The 6,434-nt window shown below is 40.4% G+C and overlaps 1 protein-coding gene across 3 annotated transcripts in view; it reads left to right on the top strand.

The window, feature by feature from the left end:
• Nucleotides 1-6,434, top strand: part of dock5 (dedicator of cytokinesis 5) — a 38,464-nt gene that overhangs the window by 1,552 nt on the left and 30,478 nt on the right. The gene's annotated exons all lie outside the window — the stretch shown is intronic.

Here is a 6,434-nt window from a genome sequence, read left to right on the forward strand (position 1 = left end):
ATAAAAATGTTAATCCTTTTAGATCCCAGTGTGGTTTTCAAAACCGTATCTCTGATTGATTGTGTAGATGGTGCCATTCTCCTGACATTATTTTTCTTCCCCCAGAAACAAGGCAGGAGTCACTAACGTTGTACGTAATCCTTAAAATGCCATCGGACCCCCGTACAAGGGCTTACATTTTTAATCCGATTAGTTAACCAAGGCTGTGCTCAAATACGGGCAACTACACTTTTTTGGATGAAAGAAGAGATTGTAAGGGTTCTGATCATATCAGTTATATCACACTAGTTAATGGGGAAATGTGAATAATAAGGAGCTTAAGAGCTGTAATGGTGAATTTGTGACACTGTCATAATAGGATAGCTTCATATTTTTTATATCCAGAAGAGAAACGCTGCCCTGGAGGCTCAAAGGCATTGAAATCGCCAGGTCTTGGGGAGTGATGACACATGTGTGGCTCCAGAGGGAGCTCTGGAAAATCCGGTAAATTACCTCAGGTGATGTCAGTTGAGTCAGCATCAGTCGAGACTTCACGTCTGAGGAAGAAGAAAAAAACCTGGAGGTACGGAATACAGAACGACCAATACCGGTACATTTAAATTCCCGGCTAATATTGGCCTGCTTCAGATATGCCACTGTTGGTGTGTATGCTGTGTATTATGTGCGCCGACAAGGAAATATAATGCAGGAGAAGATGCTTGGGGTATTTTACGAATGAAATTCACAGTTTATCCAGTAGAGCAGCGTTGACTTCATTGTTTTTATGCTAATGACACATCGCAGCTGGTGCCTGCCTTTTTATTGTAAACTGTGACCAGTTTTTGAAGTGACCCTGTTGTTACAATGACTCTATTATAATTTTTTTCTTCCTGTTTCAGTATAAATGCTGTGTGTTCAGTACAGTGTAGTACTGTGATAGTTTGCATGGAGATATTTTATTGATGCAGGGACACGAAAGATCTATGTTTTATAAAGTAAATGGAAATACTCATGGAATACTACAAACAAGAGGGCTCATCTAATGCACCACCACACTGAGAGAATGTTAGTGGAGCTGACGTACACTAAATTGACTCAAGTGAAAAATTATCTATCACTGGACACACTTACAGAGCAACCGCCTAATTCAGAGCACGCTAATGGCTCAGTCACACAAATGAAAATAGGACACTAGCCTCCTTACGTCTATGAAGTCTAGCTTATGGCAACATTTATGGCAGGTTTTAGTGACAGTGTTGGCACGTTTGACTCATTTTACAACAATAAAAAGACTGGGGTGAGATAACTTTATCTTATTGGATGAAACCAAGTTTAACCGTGAGGGCTTAATTTGCAGTTGTTAATTTGCATATGTCTTTGCAATATTCTGTTAAAATGTTAAGAAAAAGGTAAAAATTCTCAATCTGTTGTTTCCCCATACCTACTCTACGCATAGTTAAAGAATATAGGCAGATATGTTGATAATGGAATTTTCCATGAAATCCATCAAAGTCTTATCAGCACTGGCTGGTAAATCCACTAATATAGTGTGCAGCATGAAAGAAGTTTCTTCGACTTCTGAAGCTGTAGCTCATCTCTGCTTGGAGGTAGATTGGTTGCCAGTCTACACAAGGCTCCTTTAGATTTAGAATAGCATGCCTTTATTGCCTCTGCAAAATGTTGCACAATTAAATTCTGATGTATCTCCTGTTAGCCGTGCATACATACAGAGGAACCACTACGGGGAGAACAAAACCGCTGCATCAGTGCGCCTCCACCCTTGTCAAAGCAGACCTCTTCCACTATTCTGGAATAAGAACATGAATTTTCTGGCTGTGCTAAATCGAACCTTATCCCTTTTAAGAACTGTCCATTGCGACGCTCACAGTATTATTTGATAACAACACTTACTCGCTGGCGGTACTCATTAAAAGGGCCCCTTCAGAAATGTTTGAAGAGGCCTAAAAATATCGCCTTGAATAATAATGTGTGTCTGAGAAGGGCTTACACTCTTCAAGAAAATGTAATAGACCATCTAAAAATTCTTAAAAGCACAATGTGAAAGTTAGTTTCATTAGAACCGTGATGTCTCCCGATAAACTGAGTGGTGCGCTATCGTTTTACGTGCCCTGGGTGCATCAGGTGTCCAAATCAGTCTTGTGTAAGCAGTTTGTTGGCCCACAATGACTGTGAAAATAGCTGTGTCACAGTTATGCTTGTTCACATACATACAAATTTAAGCTGATGAACACCCTTTAGTGCAGGGAAGTCGAGACAGTTCCAGTGAAGTAACGATAAACATTTCTGAGTAACAATAAGCGGCTTGTGTGATAATTGAGTCATAATTGTAAAAGCTGTCTTACAGTTTCTTACAAGCAACACTTCTGCCCCCTCTTATTACCTGAAGTTTTCCTCAGAGAGCTGCCATTCTAGCCACCACAACTTCCACTTGATGAAATTAGGCAATAAATAGCATGTAGCATTTTCTTTAAAATGATGAACCGCTTACTTTTGTTCTCTCTGCTTGCCTGGGGCGGGCGGGGTTGGGGGGTGGAGGTTGTTATTAACAAAATCCACTGGCTTTGCAGCGTAAATACATCACAGTCATTACATCCCCCAGTTTGCCAATCTTGCCATGTCAAACCTAACTGCAGTCGGTGATTTGGAGATAAGTGCTGCCTTCGTTCTCAGTTCGGACAGACTGAACCAATACCTGTTTGCTTTTAAAACGTAATAGCAGATGAATCTCCTTCTTCTTTTACAACCTGGTGAAAGAAGTCTGTACTTCTAAGGTTTTTTTAATTTTCTTTTTCTGTTTAATGTTGCAGCAGGGTTTTTTCCCCCTACCCAAATAAAAAGATGAACCCAAGCTGCTCTAATTTTATCCTTTTTTGCACTTTTTGCTTTGAACTTGAGAATTAACTTTCTGATTTATGGATAACATAAAAAGACTTATTAGCTGGAGCACAGTTTTAAGATAATTTCTGGCTGTCTAGACAAGGAGATGGGAGGCTCGAGGCTTTTCTTGTGAGGCCTTTACCTTTTGAGAAATGCTGCCGGGGGAGAATTGGCTCAAAAGCAAACCTTAATAGACTTACTTATCTAATGGCTTTTTGGAGAGATACTAACTGAACCTGTCCCTGCTTTTGGTAGTGTATGACATTTGTATGCCACAAGAGATACTGGATGTGATACATCACTGAGGGGTAGTTTATAGGAGGAAATAATAATATTTTAGTAGTTGCATCTGAAAAGTGATTTGATTTTGTATAAATGAATATGCTGCCTGTGCATCAAACCCCGTGCAGCGTGGCACTTAGTATTTCTATCCCATTATGGTCTTTATGTTATTTTTTTTTTTTTTTACTGCACTGAAGGCTTTTCTACATTGAATGCAGAGGATTTGTATAGTAACCTTTTCAAGGATTTCTTTCAGAAATTGATTCTTTCATCATTTAAAGCTGTTTTTTTTTCTTTTCTTTTAATGCTGTGTTGTTTTATCTTGGTCATGCAATGGTCCTTTCATGCCCAGTCAGCACTAAGAACAATAGATTCTCATTGTATTGTGTTAACTTTGATGAGCTGCCAGCGGCTGCCCAAACTCTTCGACTGGGGTGTTCTTTAATTGTTGGCTAGTGCACCTCTATGGTAAATCATTTAGGGGGAATCAGGCTGACTCTGATTTAACATTAGCATGCTCATTAACTTGAACTTGTGCCGATAGAGCTTTATTGGACTTTACAACAGTAGCTACAGGCTCAGCATTTGAAGTTTAAGAGGAAGACAGGGTGCCTCAGAGTGGCACAGATTAGCTTTGCTGCCAGAGCCCAGACTGATGCTTTTGCTTTAGACAGTGTGGCTCTTGCCAGGCCCGGACACTGTCAAGTTGGTGAATGGCCCATTGTCACTCTTGGCTTGACTAGAGGCAGATGTCATTTTCTTCAGTGCACATATTCTGGCTGCATATATAATTAATTTCCTGGTGATTCATAGTATGCCTGTAACTTCTTTTTAAATACAAAGACGATTCCAAAAAAGTTCAGACTGTGTAAACTGTAAATGAAAAGTGAATGCAATGATTTGCAAATCTCATAAACACATTTTATTCGCAATCGAACATAGAAACCACATCAGTTGTTCAAAATGAGAAAATATACCATTTCAGGAAAAACAAATAAGTTACATTTGAATTTGATGACAGCAACATGTCTCAAAAAAGTTGGGTCAGGGGGGCCATGTTTACTACTGTATAGCGTCCCCTCTTCTATTAACAAAAGTCTGTAAATATCTGGGCGCTGAGGAGACCATTTATTGGACTTTTGGGAGAGGAATGTTGTCCCGTTCTTGTCTGACAGGATTATAGCTGCTCAGCAGTCCCCCATTTCTCATTTCATGATGGGCCAAATGTTTTCAGTTGGTGAAAGGTTTCGGGGACAGACAGGCCAGTTCAGCAACCGGATTCTTCTATTATTAAGTCATGCTATTGTAATAGATGCAGTATGTGGTTTTTGCATTGTCTTGCTGAAAAATGGAAGCCCTAGGCTCAAAAGACATAATCAAAGCTCCCAATTCCATAGACACTAATGGATCCCCAGACCGTCAGAGATACAGGCTTTTTTGCTGAGCAACAGATCGTCCCTCTCTTTTTTTTAGTCGGGAGGACTTACAAGAAGAATTTCAAATTTGGATTAGATTCACCACAGTTTTCCAGTTTGTCCATTTTAAATGAACTTGGCTCAGAGTAAACAGCAGTGTTTCTGGATCATGTTCACATACAGCTTCTTCTTTGCACGATAGAGCTTTACCCTGCATTTGTCTATGCCACTTCTGGAAGTATTCCTGAGCCCATGCAGTGATTTGCATGACAGAATCATGTCTGTTTTTAATGCAGTGCTGCCTGAGGGCCCAAAGAGCATGGGCATGCAATACTAACTTCCATTGTCCTTGCGCACAGAGATTTCTCCCCATTAACCTCTTTAGCTGCAGTTTTAGCAGCTATTTTTTTTTCTTCCCCTTACATCTCCATCCTCTTGTTTCTGCATCCCAACTTCTTTTCTTACAGTGATACATTTTCTCACTTTAAACATTTGATACTTTGTTCTGTTGTGAATAGAATTGTGTTTCTGAGCTCTACAAAACATTGGAATCTGTTATTATTTACATTTTGCACACCATCTTTTTTTTTTCTTTTTTTTTTAGATTTGGGATTGGAAAACAACATCTGTCGCTTCTGTTCATGTTCATGTTCAAAAGCAGGAAAAGTTGAACTATTATTAGGTTGCACTAGCTGTCTATTTTGTTGACACAAGGAAGAACCTCACACCTGTCCAGGTGCTCCTAACAAAACAGCCGTCAAAAGCCAACGTGATATTCCAGGAGCTTTTTTTGTGCAGAAATGCAAACAAAGTCTCAAGCAAAAATGTGTTTTATGGAAAGCCGATGAGGAGGAAGTCAAAGAGAAGGAAAAGCAGTCACATTCAGTGATTTGTCAAGTTTTGGTATTCAGACTGAGGTGTGATAAGCTGAGCCAGTTGAAGCGTGCAGTGAAATCTGGCCTCCAGCAACAAGCATTATCACCATGCAAGTCAGGGCAGAGTTCTGCTCATAGTTCCTCCATCTTACTGTGAGAATGAGTGGCTGCGCGTTATTGCAGCTCCCTCAAGTCGTGAATAAGACCTTTGCTACAGTAGTGTTTGCCAAGGTTTCTCTTTTGCAGTTTTATGCGCGCGCATGTGTGTGTGTATATGAGTGAGTGTACATATGTTTTTACGCACAAGCATTTTCTTGTATTAACCCCTCCAATGTCTGTCCTGGTAAACGGCTAAAAAGGAAAAGATAGGAGCTGCCTCCAGGAAAGCTGCAAGGTTAAAAATGAGCGCAGGGAGGGGCAGCGCTTGCAGGTGAGTCACTTGGCAGAAACACAGGCTGCAAGTGTAACTGCCGACCAAAGGTCACAGCACGCATGTTATCGGATATAGGGAGAGTCTGATGCTATTGCTTTTTTAGCGGTACTCCTCACGTTTGACACTGCAACTACCTGCTCCGGCGCGGTCTATTTACTGGAACGTTAATCACAGCCCGAAGGCATCCAATTCAATTAAAAATAGCACAAACGCTTTAGAGGTTTGAGTCACACAGGCGTGCTGCACAAACACACTGCCTGCTTTTAGAAAACGCAATAAGATGAGGAATAAATCAAAGATCAAGATCCTCTCTGCTGCGCGTGCGTGCTCTGTGACATGGAGGTTGAATTGGTTTCTTTTTTCCAGTGAGAAACTACAAACCTCTGATCCAGAACTTCTTTTAAAACAGACTTGCTCCTCTGTGCAATAAGTGATTGAAAAGGGATTTGGGGTTTTTGCAGTAATCCACCGGACCTTGAGGAGGAACAAAACTCGTCAATCAATCTGTCTGCCCGAACCTTTTTATTTAATTTTTTTTTGTTAACAGTTTTT

The sequence above is a fragment of the Haplochromis burtoni genome, unplaced genomic scaffold (genome assembly GCF_018398535.1).
Source record: "Haplochromis burtoni strain Fernald_Lab_line unplaced genomic scaffold, NCSU_Asbu1 Contig_95, whole genome shotgun sequence".
Taxonomy (NCBI): domain Eukaryota; kingdom Metazoa; phylum Chordata; class Actinopteri; order Cichliformes; family Cichlidae; genus Haplochromis; species Haplochromis burtoni.